The following is a 13,348-nucleotide window of genomic DNA, read 5'->3' on the forward strand; positions in this document are numbered from 1 at the left end:
AGAATTCTGAAGAAATAGCTTCAGAACATCAGCTTCTTAGAGAATATACCTAATTTGTGCTTATTCAATCAAAATATACATATTAATTTCACATCCAACAGCTTGTGTTGCTTATCTTCCTAATTACTACTTTTGCACCTGGAAAATTACATACTTATAAGTGTTGCAGGAATAATTAAAGGGCATTAATATGTCATGTTGCATGTGCTAATTATACGATATCTGTACATACAAAATTGTGTTCTTTTCCTGCATGGTTATAGACTTTCACATGCACTTGACTGTTAGCTAATGTTAAAATAATGAAAGAAAATAACTACCAATTCTCTTCAGAAGGATTGTTTTTGACATTTTAAAACAAGTTCCATTTTAGACTTGACATTTATTAATATTTATCAGTTGCCTTTTGTACTTTCATCTAGCTTGTGGACGAACCAACAATTTAACATGACAATGATGGCTTTTTCTTAGTTTCTTTTACATTCAGTTCAGCAAGGCGAAAAAAATGAGTAGAAAAATACAACGTGCATAGTATATCAATAATCCATTTCTTTTAAAAAGTCAAGCACAGATGAGGGGGGAAACACAGAACAAAAAAGTATAAACTGTGTTTGTTTGATTTGAAACAGAAAATAGCTGTGATCTAAGGGTAATTCTATATAATCTTCACATGGAAAAATCAATAAAGTAATATAATGGTGCAAAACATTTAAAAGCTTTGGAAAGGAAACATATCTTCTTGAAATATAGAGGCAGCCAAATCCATCAGAACGCTCAGCATGACTACTTGAACTCATTCCAAGGTTTTATTTTATTATATTTATTTTACTTTCCATATCATCATGAAGATAACAATGATTAAATAATTTTTACATTGATTAAAATCCAACATACTAAAAACCATAACAGTTAATTCATAACTGGATGCTGAGGTAAAACCACTATAACCCATCAATATAACCATCTCACAAGCACTGCGACATTTACCAACTGATGATACAGCCACAGCGTTAAAGTCTTATGAAAGGCCAACAAGGTCAGGGATGATCCAATCTCTAGAGGGGCTGATATTCTAAGGAGCAGGTGCCATCACCAAAGTAGATCTCCTGCGGGGTCCTCACACACTCTTTATTTAGAAGCCAATCACTAACATGCCTCTTTTGCTGAATCTGATGAGAATAAATTGGAGAGAGACAGCCCCTCAAATAACCCAAATGCATGCAGTGTAAGGCTTTATATGTAACTACATATAAACATTTTGGATTTAATTTAGAAGCATACTGTCAACCAATTGTGGAGTAGAAGTGTAGTATCTGTTGGTTAAAGAGTGCTCACATTTTCCTGTCCTATCCTTTTGGGTGGTGATTTATGGGTCATTGTGAACAGAGCATCTTGGTCCAGGAACAAATGCAGCTGGCATACAGCACAGAGATGTACAAAAGCTCTCATAGCCAGAGCTTTCACTTATTCTTCAAGCAGAAGCCACACTTTCAGGAAAATCCACAAACCGTACACTCCAAACATAAGTACATAGTACATATTATGAATAATATTAGCATAAGATGATCACAAATGTGGAAGATATCTAGTGTTCATTAAGTCTCCTGCTACAGCAACATTTTTAATACTTCATTTAGAATTGCACTACTTTTGTAAAAAAAATTCCATTCCAAGAAAGATATTCATATTAATAACATGCCTTAATGCATTTATTCAAGTATTGCATCTTTCTAAATGTTTTTCAAATTATCTTTACTAATAACATTTCAATCTCATTTTCCACTGCAGTCATAGTTTTTAAGACACTTTATAAAAATTATAGATAGCCACAAAATGATCAGTATAAAAAATAAAAATTAACATTTTAAAAATATATATGTATGCATGAGTCTTTTCATTGATTATGTGATTGGTTAATATAACAATTGCAAACAAACAACAAAACTGAGAAAGTATTAAGAAAAACCCACTTTAGTGTGGATAAAATAACGCACATTATGGATTTCTTACAGGAAATTAGACAGGAAGGTCTGACGGAAAGGGGCGGCATACAAATCTAATAAATAAATAAATAAAATAAAATAAACTATAAAGAAAAAGGGACTGATAATGAAAAAAATAACCACTCAAGTGGGTATTTCATTTAACTATTAGTAATCCAAAGACCTTGGAGGACAGTGAAAGAGAGAAAAATTCAGGAATCCCAGACTAAAGGAATTGCCTTGGACGGGAAATGAACACTCGGACACCAAGCTGGGTAAAATGGGTCACTTTATTAAATATTAACAGAAAGACCTGCAGGGGTCGCTGAATGGGGCGGAGTTTCCTGAACACAACATACTTGGGCAACTCAAATGGGCGCTACTCCATGCCTGGTCAGGGTGAGGTGTGCCCCGCCTACTCCCGACCCGAAAGCCATGCCCAGCATGTGGGAGGGCTCGCCTTGCATGACCTGGAACCAGAAATGACGTAGGTGAGCCCCAAGGGCACCCCCTTCACACCTCTCTATCCGTGGAGGAAGCTTGAGTTGTGCAATGGGGGTGCCAATCAACTTACAAAAGATGCCCAAAGGAGAACACACAGTTGCTACTGATACCCTTTCCGCCCCGTTTCTGCCACAGCAGGGGGTCAGATCTCTATCTTGGCCCCCTGCTCCCCACCTAAGCCTGCCCCAGCTCACGCAGGCACCACTGTGTAAAAATTGCCACTCCTGACATCTTCCTAAATTGACCCATACACGTGCACCAATGCATGCACATATATGCTTATACAAAATGAAACATCCCTCCGAAGTATAATAATTATACTTATAATGAATTGCACAGTTGTATATATATTAAATTGCACAACATTGAATCAATATATACCTATGTATATATACACATCTATAAACACCAATATATATATATACACACACCTACATACAAAACCATACATATCTACATATATTCCCCCTTATAGGATGAATTAATAGTAGGTTAAATAAAACTGAACCCAGTGGTTCCATTAATCCAACCACTTAATCGGTTGAAGCTTCCTAAAACTGAGGTAAATAGCTCATCCAGCCCCCATTGTATTTATTCTGCTAGGTAATAAGGGCTAAATCATAGAAATCCCTACCTCGAGTGGAAGTCCCACTTTATTCAACTTGATTAAGAATATTATTATTTTTAAATTTATTGTCCAATAAATCAGTCAAAATTAAAATGTGTAATATATAAATGGGGTCTTCATATTATCAATATGCCTGAATAGATCAGTGAATAGTTCAATATTGGTAATCAATCAATTATTAATTGGTCACGAAACAAGGAGAAGCCACATTCCAATTATAATTAAAAAAGACAAATTAATTAATCCCACGAACTCAATCCAGGCTGCCATGATTCTACCAAATTAATAATGTGGGCTTCAGTGGACCAAATAGATAAGATCTGCCAGCAGCTGGAACTATTCTCCTACAGATCACTATCATTATGAACTGATTTATGTACTAAATCTATTGACCAGAAGCAACATACATGTAAACCTCCGCTCCATCAGGGGAACGGGGCCCAAGTCGAGGGTAGGGGGGAGATGTGTGTCTGCCTGGTACGCACAAGGGGGAGGGGCTGCCATAAGGCAAGAAAACTTACCTCCCCGCCCGCTCTACAGCGCAGATTGCTACACGATAGGTTAACTACCCCATTAACAATAAAATATGCCGACATTTCAGATCAGTGAAGGGAGGGGGAGAATTGCCGGCATGCTCAAGGTATTATTCTACCTACACCCCCCCCCCCATGAAAGCAAAGCTAGGCGCATCCAAACCTAGGCTCGCGCTGTGCCGGAAACAAAAGGGGGGGTGAAAGGCTCGCCACGTAGATCAAGCCAGGCGCTGCCCTGCGCGCGGCCCATTCGAGGCCCCTGGATTCCGCGGCTAGACACTAACCACATGGGGGAATTATATTCCTGGATGCAGGGTGCTCTTGCCGATGCTCCCCCACCGCCCTGCTGTAAACCTGAGCTGCCCCGGGCGATCGTTGTCGATCCCAGGGGCTCCGAAACAGTGGCTGCCCACAGGAAGGACCTCGCACGCAACCAGCCACCCCCAGCCGTGAGTCAAGACCTCTGAAAACAGCAGCAGAATAAACCACGTGGGGGGGACCCCACGCTAGCCTTGGTTGCCCGGCACCAAAACGCTTTGGCGCGTTGCCAGCCAGGCCGTCAGAGCCCTTGATCACCTGCCTGGGCGGGCCCACAGGCCCCGAAGCCTAGGACTGCTGCTCTTGAGGCTGCACTTAGCAGCCAGACCGAAGAAGGGGAGAGCCGTCTGCAAGGGCAACATCCTCCTCCTGATGGGCGCCCGGTGAACAGTATGTTCCCAGGCGTGGATGCCATTGCCCCCTGCCCACCCGCAAACCTGAGCTGCCCCTGGTGATTGTTATCGATCCCAGGGGCTTCAAAAAGGCACCATCCTCAGTTTCTTCCTTCCATTGAGGAGAAAAGACTCGCTGGTCCCTTTTCTGTCCGTTTGGTGGCGAGCTCGGGGGCAAGAGAAGCCGGGGGGCAAGAGAAGCCGGGGGGCAAGCAAGCCCTGATAAAGGGCACACGCCCCGCCCCTCGGCTTTCCCAGAATGCCCGAGTGGCCACTGATTGCTCTGGGGCATTCCCGCGCTATCGCGGGGAACGCCCCCAGTTGATGGGGGAGCTGAGTTGGTTCCCGCCATTGGCAATTTTCGGCCGGGCGTTATTTCGCCTGGCCTCTCATATAGGATCAAAATCACTTTGTTTTTAAAGTCTCTGGTTAGCTCTCTACAAAGGCCTCTACAAAGCCTTAGTTTAGCATCCAAAGTTGGTGATCTTCTAATCCAACCTCCTGCTCAAGCAGGAGACCCTACATCATTTCAAAAAAATAGCTGGCCAATCTCTTCTTAAAAGAGATAGAGCACCCACAACTTTTCAAGGTGATTTTTCTCACTGTCAGGAAATTTTTCCTTAGTTTTATCTCTCTTCTCTTGGTTAGTTTTCAATTATTACTTTTTGTTTTTGTTCTGTTGCTTTGAAAAATATGTTGATCCCCCCCCCTCTCTTTCTCTCTCTTTTTGTCAACCTCTCAAATATTGGAACTTTTATCTGCTATGATGTGATCTCTAGTCTTTTTTTCATTAAACTAAACATACCTCCTTCCTACAACAATTCTTCATATGTTTTAACCTCTAGACCTCTTTGTCGCTCTTCTCTGCACTCTTTCCAGAGTCTAAACATCTTTTTTTATATTGTGACCAAAACAAGATGCAGTATTTCAAGTAAGGAATCTTGATTCTATCTCTCTGGTAATTCAGCCTAGGATTGCATTGGCATTTTTGGCAGCTGATTCACACTTCTGGCTCATATTTAAGTGATTGTCCATTAGGATTCCAAGATCTCTGTCACAGTTATTGCTATTTTTAATTTATTATTATTATTATTATTATTGTTATTATTATTATTATTATTATTAATCATTATTATTATTATTATGTTGTTGTTATTGTTGTTGTTGTTGCTGTTGTATTGTATTGTATTGCTATTGTAGTTATATCTAAATGGGCAAGACATATGTGTTCCCCATTAGCAGAGGAAATTTTATTACTATGATCAAAGACCACAGACATACAAACCAGTTCAGAGACCCAACATATACAAAAAATGGTAAAATTACTAAAATGATAAGCCTCAGTATATATACAAAGTTGTTCATTTGGAATTTTCCTACATTTCCCTTCCTATATGGTAATGCACCAAAATGTGCTAATGACATGGCTCTCCAGCATTTTGAAATTTTAATTTGGCTTAAATGCATTGGAACTAATAGGCTGACTCCAGGATAAACCACACTTGGCTGACAAGTTTGAACTTGCTCTTTCATACATAAAAGACATGTGCAATGAAGGGAAAAGATATTGTAAAGTAATCAATTTGAGAGAGCCCATTCACATCCAAAATAATGGCTACTTTAAGACTTGTGGATTTCAAAAGTTGTCATGTTTGGGGACCCCTGGTCTAGACTTTACATTGTATATATTATGTGCAAATTAAGACCTTCTTTTAACCCCAGCCTAATTAATTAGTAGTGGAAATAATTCTGATTTTAATAATATTTATTTTAATAATTTCCACTTATCTGTTTTAATTTTTATTGCTTGCTAATTTTGATAGTTGTAATCTACCAGAAATGTGGATTTTAAATTCAATACAACCAAGCAGTTTTCTTACCAGGGGTACCTAATTGCTTTTCCATTATTTTCTTGTAAAATGTTTTTGACTTCCCAGTATAGTCTACAATGTTAGTACAGTACTTCCTAATATCTCCCATTTAAGTTCTAGGCAGACCTCATCATATGAGATCTGACATGAACAAGATTGACAGCCAGCTGCACATTTAGTAACACTCTTCAGCATCAGAAACATCCAGACAGAGAAAATAGCTGAAGCTGAAAACTGAGCATTTAAAAAACTCTCTAACACCTCATATGAAGCTTCAAACATATAAAGAAAAACCTTGACAACCTGGAAGCAAATTGGACTCATACTGTGTTTTTACTCAGCATGAGAGAAAAAAAGTGTGTACAACCTACCAAGTTCTACATTTTCTCAGATGTTTTATGGACAATCGGGGAGGTTGCTAATGATAACTTTTAATATGCCGATCCTTGTAGAGAGTGTTTAACTTGTGCTTCTCCCAACCTATCCTTCTTTATTACGCCCCTGGAATAATATATAGTCCTCACTAATAGTACAAAAGGTGAATACAGTGATCCCTCGATTATTGCGAGGGTTCCGTTCCAAGACCCCTCGCGATAATCGATTTTTCGCGATGTAGGGTTGCGGAAGTAAAAACACCATCTGCGTGCATGCGCAGATGGTGGAGGGTCACAGTATACAGTGATCCCTTGATTTTCGCGATCTCGATCTTCGCGAAACGCTATATCGCGATTTTACAAAAAATAATAAATTAAAAATACGTGCACGTTTTTTTTGCTATACCACTTCCGCGTTTGGCTTCAGAAGTCAGCTGGGACGTGGCGCGGCTGTTTTAAAATGTCGCAGCCGGCCTGGGGGGCTTCCTAGCACCCCCCCGAACCCCCAACCCGGGTTCGGGGGGGTGCTGGAAAGCCCCCCAGGCCGGCTGCGACCCGGCCTGGGGGGTCTTAGACCCCCCATGCGCGCAGATGGTGGAGGGTCGCAGCCGGCCTGGGGGGCTTTCCAGCACCCCCCGAACCCGGGTTGGGGGTTCGGGGGGGTGCTAGGAAGCCCCCCAGGCCGGCTGCGACCTTTTAAAACAGCCGCGCCGCGTCCCAGCTGACTTCTGAAGCCAAACGCGGAAGTGGTATAGCAAAAAAACCACGCACGTATTTTTAATTTATTATTTTTTGTAAAATCGCGATATAGCGTTTCGCGAAGATCGAGATCGCGAAAATCAAGGGATCACTGTAAACACTAATGCATCATGTTCTTAGCTACAGCATTTCAATGTTCATCAATATCCTAGTTAAGATAGAATTGTGTGTACACAGCCTAATTAAACCTGAAGAAAATTAAAGCACTTTAAAATCCCCAGTGAACAATTTCCAGAGCTAACACCTGAATTTATAAAATCACTCTCAGGCTTAAATTGCAAAGTTGGTGTTAATGTACTTTCTACACAGTTGGATATTTGTCATTTCAGATTCATGACTGTTTGAAGAGAAATGTTAACAAATTATGATTAATTGGTAGTCAATAATTTTGTCTTGGTCAATGTCACATGCTGTTATTTTGATGCCTCTTCAGGAGATAACATCCCTTGTAAATGATAGGTAGTAAGCAAGGAATTATATATGTGTTTCCAGGCTTATATATAAATATCACAATATTGACATCATTTTATATCAATGTTACATTGCACTTAACATTATAACACACCATGAGCCAAAGTGGTGCAGTGGTTAGAATGCAATATTGCTGGCTACTTCTGCTGACTGCCAGCTGCCTGCAATTTGGCAGATCGAATCTCACCAGGCTCAAGGTTGACTCAGCATTCCATCCTTCTGAGGTCAATAAAATGGGGACCTAGATTATTGAGGGTAATATGTGGACTCTGTAAACTACTTAAAGAGCACTGGAAAGCACTGTGAAGTGGTATATAACTCTGTGCTATTGCTGTTGCTATAGTCAGCTCCACCAAATACAGTGATACCTTGTCTTATGAACTTAATTGGTTTGTAAGTTGAAAAGTTCGTAAGACAAAACATTATTTTCCATAGGAATCAATGTAAAAGCAAATAATGTATGCAAACCCATTAGAAAAACACAAACTTTAAGGCTTAAAAAAAAGTGGCAGGCAGACAAAGTGAAGGCTAACAGAGTGGAGACGGACAGCGAGGAGAAGTGAGGAATGGAGGTCCTAATGAAAGCTGACGCTGCCCCAAATCTCTCCCAAAATCGCTTCTTCAAAACCTTCCTACATTGCCCCAAATTGCTTCTAAAATCGCCCCTCCAGCCACTTCCTATGCCACCCAAATCGAGGTCCTAAAGAAGGCAAATGGAGTGAAGAAGGGCAGCAAGGAGAAACGAGGCATTTTGAAAGGAGAAGTGAGTTTGGAAGACTTTGGAAGTGATTTGGGGTGGCTTAGGAAGCTTTTGGAGTGGTGATTTTTGGAGGAATTTGGGGCAAATAGGAAGATTTTGGGGGAGCGATTTTTGGAGGAATTTGGGGCAAGATAGGAAGCTTCTGGAGTGGTGATTTTTGGAGGAATTTGGGGCAAGATAGGAAGCTTTTGGGGGAGCGATTTGTGGAGGATTTGGGGCAAGATAGGAAGCTTTTGGGGGAGCAATTTGTGGAGGATTTGGGGCAAGATAGGAAGCTTTTGGGGGAGCAATTTGTGGAGGATTTGGGGCAAGATAGGAAGCTTTTGGAGTGGCAATTTTTGGAGGAATTTGGGGCAAGATAGGAAAGTTTTGGAGTGGCGATTTTTGAAGGAATTTAGGGCAAGACAGGAAGCTTTTGGGGGAGTGATTTTGGGGGCAATTTGGAGCAGTGTAGAAAGCTTTTGGAGGGGTGATTTTAGCAGCAAGATGTGGCGAAGGAAGTGGCAGGCTAGGGGGGATTTTGGCAGCAGGATGGGGTGGCTGCGTCAGGCAGAGGAAGTGGAAGGCTAGAGGGGAAAGTGGCAGGGAAATGGGGCAGCTCTGGCGTTCCCTGCCTTAGGTGCAAGCAAAAAGGGACAGGGAATTCCCTTGCAAGCAAATGGGAAATCCCAGCGGTGACAGTCACAAGGCAGGGGAATCCCTTCAGCAGTCAGAGAGCGCAGGTGCAGTATGAGAGCGCAGACACATTAAGAGAGCCCACGGACCCGGGCTCAGGTTCGTAAGACAAAAAGGGGTTTTAAGACGAGGCAAATAAATCTTAAACCCTGGGTTCATATCTCGAAATGTTTGTATGACGAGGGGTTCGTAAGACAAGGTCTCACTGTACAGTGAAAATAATTTTCTTAGATCTGTGCCACACTATATAAAAGCAAGAGTAAATATACCATTGAATTGATTATTTGAGGAGGCATCTTATTCTGATGGGACTGTCTTTCTGCCTTGGCAGAGAGAGCATACTGCATATCCCATCGTTTGAAGAATTTTGACTGGTGGGATACAGGAGAAGAGCCTTCTCTGCTGTGGCTCCTGTCCTTTGAAGTCTCTCTGGCTCTGCTACATGGGAGAGCTTCAAACTGGTGCTGGTTGATTAGGCAAGAGTAAATTCCTCGTTTCCCCCTCCCCCCATGCAATGGCTGCCTCCTCAACGGTTTTGTCAATAGTTTTATTGTTTGTATTGTATTGTTTTGTGATTTTACTGATTTTATTATATTTACATGATTTTAATGTTTTTATGTTGGAAGCTGCCCAGAGTCTGTTTGGAACGAGAGGGACAGCAAATATATTTCATAATAAATAAATAAAAATAAATAAATAAATAATAGTCTTACCTTAAGCTCAGTTTCTTAGAGGTTAAGTCAAATTAAGCACTATAAATTAGTAACCCTCTTCAGGGATAAGGCAGGTTTTTTGGGAAGGAGAAGTTATTGTATATTTCTTCAGGCCTTCCTATCCAACCATTAAAGTGTTTTAGAAAACCAAAAAAATACACACTCCAATATCTTTTTCTTGCCCCCAATGGCTACCATTAGAGACAAATCTTCTAAATCACTCCTCATTATTTTTCCCAAATTCTCTTCATTTGTAACGGGAAGACTTTTGCCTCTGCACAGTTCTGGTGCACAGAGCACAAGCAGCGAGCATAATTCTCCAATTCAAGAAAAGAGATGCCTTATTTCTGCTCCATGGCCGCTGCCTTTTTTGTGAAAAGAAGGAAGGCAAAGCATATGGGGTCTTTTTTCTTCTTCTTATTTTGATTTCTGACTGCTTATCTCAAGGCAAAGACAAGCTTTTGATTAGGTCCCAAAGGATAGACAATCAATTCTTGTCATTGCGGTAGTTATGTTCCAAAAAGTTTCTATGAACATTGAAATTATGAATACTGAAATGTCAGCTGAGAATAAATGTATTGGGTGACTCAAACTTTTATCCACTCTCCATGTGTGCAAATGACTGGAAAGCGCTGCACCTATCGATTTTGCAGTTACAAATTCAGAATCCCCAAATGACAAAATTGACTGTAACTTTGTTCTGTGATCATATTTATGGTGTTTACGTCTTGGCTTGTATTATTTTCCAATCAGTCAAGCCAAAGAGAAGAATACTAGCATGTTTGGAACTCTGCATGATGTAGAATCATTGGCTGACAGGGTTTGAAACCACATTAAAGCAAAGGGACCAAATTATACTTCCATATTCCAATAAATATACAAAGTGTGAGCTGCAAGGTTTTGAAAATAGCAAAGTGAGCTTGTATGTGCAGGAAAGTTTAAAAATCTAAACTACATATGTTTCTGGAATGCTTTTGAAGTCCTAAAAATGCTGCATTTCTCAAGTAAGCACAGCCCACTTCCATTGCATTGTAAATATAAAAGAAGAAAAAACATAGTACCATCTATTTCGGGGACAGACATTTTACAGAAACTAATTGCAGACATTAAGTGAATGTCTCCAGATGGGAAACTGGAGATAAACCTTTCTATTACTGTGCCACTTGGATTAAGATCAGTAGCTATAGAAAAATGAATGAATGATGAATGTTCTTTTCTGTCTTCTGCCCCTATAGCTGCCAATAGCTACTGTGCTAAGTAACAAATAAGGGATACAATTGGGGTATATGTCATAGAAACATAGAAGATTGATGGCAGAAAAAGACCTCATGGTCCATCTAGTCTGCCCTTATACTATTTCCTGTATTTTATTTTAGGATTGATATATGTTTATCTCAGGCATGTTTAAATTCAGTTATTATGGATTTTCCAACCATGTCTGCTGGAAGTTTGTTCCAAGCATCTACTACGCTTTCAGTAAAATAATATTTTCTCACCTTGCTTCTGATTTCCCCCCCAACTAACCTCAGATTGTTCCCCTTTGTTCTTGTGTTCACTTTCCTATTAAAAACACTTCCCTCCTGAACTTTATTTAACCCTTTAACATATTTAAATGTTTGGATCATGTCCCCACCTTTCCCTTCTGTCCTCCAGACTATACAGATTGAGTTCATTATGTCTTTCCTGATAGGTTTTATGCTTAAGACCTTCCACCATTTTTGTAGCCCGTCTTTGGACCCGTTCAATTTTATCAATATCTTTTTGTAGGTGAAGTGTCCAGAACTCAGCCTCCTCTCTCTCCCTCCCCCTAGGTGGTGTTTAATTAAAATTAAAACACTATGAAATGTAAAAGTTCAGTTAATTAGGAAAAAGGCAGGCTAGAAACACAGTAAGATAATATGTCTGGTAGAAAGCAATTAATTGCATTTCATTGTATTTGAGGTAGGATCAGCTTGCTTATATATTTATTTATTTATTTATTATTTATTTATTTATTGTTTATTATTTAGTGTGTGTTTGTTTACTTACAGAATTTACTTGCTTGCTTGCTTGCTTGCTTGCTTGCTTGCTTGCTTGCTTGCTTGCTTGCTTGCTTGCTTGCTTGCTTGCTTGCTTGCTTGCTTGCTTGCTTGCTTGCTTACTAATTGCATCCTTGGCCTAACTTGCTGTGGGGTGTTTTGTTTTGTTTTTTGCTTGAATTTCTGCCATTAGGGTGCCTAATGTTCAAAGTTACAGTCTGGTGATAATGTGTCTGGTAACTAAGAAATAGTTTTTATAAGGCTGCTGATTTTAATGCAGTCTAACATCACTTTGATTTGTTTCCATGACTTTATTGTAACCCATTCAGGTAATATATTTGAAAAGTACAAGATAAAGATCAATAACTATAACTATTACTATTGCTGCTATTACTAGTGCTTGAGTGCCCAGAAAAGGAAGAATAGTGTATGAAGACTGAAATATGTAAAAGGTTAATTCAGAAACCTGCCTAGTTTTGAGACTATGATTTCCTAAATTTCCCTGAGTATCCTAAGTAATAGCATACATAATATTAAGCGATGCTTGAGCATGGTCTGCAGGATTGTCTGGAATGCTACACACCTTCTTCACAATGAGTCTACGGAGAAGGGTGGCATACAAATCTGATAAACAAACAAACAAACCCGTTTTCCTTGTTACCTTCTGGGCTTTGCGGTATCTGATGCAGAAAATCCAGATTCAGCCACAGATTCGTTCCATGTATAGCCGTGATGGCGAACCTATGGCATGGGTTCCAAAAGTGGCACACAAAGTCATTTCCCTGGGCATGCGAGCAGTCACACATTATTCTTTCGGGTTCCAGCTTGCCGGCCAGCTGGAGCACCAGAAACTGGAAGAGCAGGTATGCATGTGCATGCTAAGTGGCTCCTCTTCTGGTTTCCAGCGCACACATGCACACCGGCCACCTGGTCTTCCAGTTTCTGGCATGCATGCATGCATGAACACCAGCTGGTTAGTGCACATGCATGGGCCATGCATGGGGTCATCTTCCCAGAAAAGTTTCACCAATGCTATATACTGTATAGTATCAAATTTGTGAACTCCCAAGTTTCCTCTTTCCACTCTGTATTTAATATTGAACAGAACAGAATAGAATAGAATTCTTTATTGGCCAAGTGTGATTGGACACACAAGGAATTTGTTTCTGGAGCATATGCTCTCAGTGTACATTTAAAAAAAGATACATTTGTCACGAATCATGAGGCACAACTATTATTATTATTAATATTATTATTATTATTATTATTATTTAGACTTGTATGCCAATTAGAAAAGATAGTGACAACATGTTGGTGAGTGAAATTGAACTGAATGCCAATAAATATTAG

General features: G+C 40.1%; 1 protein-coding gene across 6 annotated transcripts in view; it reads left to right on the plus strand.

The window, feature by feature from the left end:
- The window catches only part of PRKG1 (protein kinase cGMP-dependent 1), a 1,199,739-nt gene that overhangs the window by 872,079 nt on the left and 314,312 nt on the right, over positions 1-13,348 (plus strand). The gene's annotated exons all lie outside the window — the stretch shown is intronic.

The sequence above is a fragment of the Erythrolamprus reginae genome, chromosome 5 (assembly GCF_031021105.1).
Source record: "Erythrolamprus reginae isolate rEryReg1 chromosome 5, rEryReg1.hap1, whole genome shotgun sequence".
NCBI lineage: Eukaryota > Metazoa > Chordata > Lepidosauria > Squamata > Dipsadidae > Erythrolamprus > Erythrolamprus reginae.